This window comes from Meles meles, chromosome 17 (genome assembly GCF_922984935.1).
Source record: "Meles meles chromosome 17, mMelMel3.1 paternal haplotype, whole genome shotgun sequence".
Taxonomy (NCBI): domain Eukaryota; kingdom Metazoa; phylum Chordata; class Mammalia; order Carnivora; family Mustelidae; genus Meles; species Meles meles.
Genome location: NC_060082.1, coordinates 25,325,451 through 25,327,568, shown reverse-complemented (window position 1 = coordinate 25,327,568; position 2,118 = coordinate 25,325,451).

Here is a 2,118-nt window from a genome sequence, read left to right as displayed (position 1 = left end):
TTTGTGGGGTTTGTCCCTACTGTTCTGTCCCGCCGCAGGCTGTTCGCATTCCCTGTGTAGGCTACTGCATTCTACAAACCCTGAGCCACAGGGGAAAGAGATTCTTGGAGGTCTCTATCTAGGAGTGGGAATGTTGGGTTGTATTATATGCGAATGCTCAGCTTTATAGAATAATGCCGAATTATTTTCCAAAGCCATTGGACTAGTTCACTCCCCTCAGTAAGCTGTGCTGAGTGTATGAGCTCCTATTGCTTCATGTTCTGCATATTCTGACGAGCGCTTGGCATTTCAGACATCTTAATTTTGCCCATCTAGTGGCCGGAAAAAGGATATCTCATCGTGGTATTGATTTGTATTTCCAATTTAGTAAAGACTTTAGGCATCTTCTCATTTGCTTACTGGATATTCTTGTGTCTCAGTAAAATGACTATCTCTGTCTTTTGCCCATTTTTATTTTGAGTTGTTTGTCTTACTGGCTCTTGGGAGTTTCTATACATGTATTTATTTATTTTATTTATTTGACAGAGAGAGATCACAAGGAGGCAGAGAGAGAGACGGGGAAGCAGGCTCCCCACTGAGCAGAGAGCCTCAATCCCAGGACCGTGAGATCATGACCTGAGCCAAAGGCAGATGCTTAACCCACTGAGCCACCCAGGCACCCAGGAGTTTCTATATATTAAATACTAATATTTTGTCAGTTATGCTTATGTTGCAATATTTCTATCCATTTGTGTCATGTATTTCCACGTGGTCTTCGGTAAACTAAAGTCTTAATTTTCATGTTGGTGAACTTATCATTTAAAAAAATCATTGGTACTTTTTGTTTATTATTTAGTAAGTCTCTAGTTCAAGGTCATAAGTATATTTCAATATGTTATCTCTTTTATTTTTTTATTTTTATTTTTTTATTTTTTTAAATTTTTATTTATTTCTTATTTTTTATAAACATATAATGTATTTTTATCCCCAGGGGTACAGGTCTGTGAATCGCCAGGTTTACACACTTCACAGCACTCACCATAGCACATACCCTCCCCAATGTCCATAACCCTCCTCCCCCTCTCCCAACCCCCCCCCCCCCAGCAACCCTCAGTTTGTTTTGTGAAATTAAGAGTCACTATGGTTTGTCTCCCTCCCAATCGCATCTTGTTTCATTTATTCTTCTCCATCCCCCTAACCCCCCATGTTGCATCTCCACGTCCTCATATCAGGGAGATCATATGATAGTTGTCTTTCTCCGATTGACTTATTTCACTAAGCAAGATACCCTCTAGTTCCATCCACGTCGTCGCAAATGGCAAGATTTCATTTCTTTTGACGGCTGCATAGTATTCCATTGTGTATATATACCACATCTTCTTTATCCATTCATCTGTTGATGGACATCTAGATTCCTTCCATAGTTTGGCTATTGTAGACATTGCTGCTATAAACATTCGGGTACACGTGCCCCTTCGGATCACTACGTTTGTATCTTTAGGGTAAATACCCAGTAGTGCAATTGCTGGGTCATAGGGTAGTTCTATTTTCAACATTTTGAGGAACCTCCATGCTGTTTTCCAGAGTGGTTGCACCAGCTTGCATTCCCACCAACAGTGGAGGAGGGTTCCCCTTTCTCTGCATCCTCGCCAGCATCTGTCATTTCCTGACTTGTTCATTCTAGTCATTCTGACTGGTGTGAGGTGATATCTCATTGTGGTTTTGATTTGTATTTCCCTGATGCCGAGTGATGTGGAGCACTTTTTCATGTGTCTGTTGGCCATCTGGATGTCTTCTTTGCAGAAATGTCTGTTCATGTCCTCTGCCCATTTCTTGACTGTATTGTTTGTTCTTTGGGTGTTGAGTTTGCTAAGTTCCTTATAGATTTTGGACACCAGCCCTTTATCTGATATGTCATTTGCAAATATCTTCTCCCATTCTGTCTGTTGTCTTTTGGTTTTGTTAACTGTTTCCTTTGCTGTGCAAAAGCTTTTGATCTTGATGAAGTCCCAATAGTTCATTTTTGCCCTTGCTTCCCTTGCCTTTGGCATTGTTCCTAGGAAGATGTTGCTGTGGCTGAGGTCGAAGAGGTTGCTGCCTGCATTCTCCTCAAGGATTTTGATGGATTCCTTTCTCACA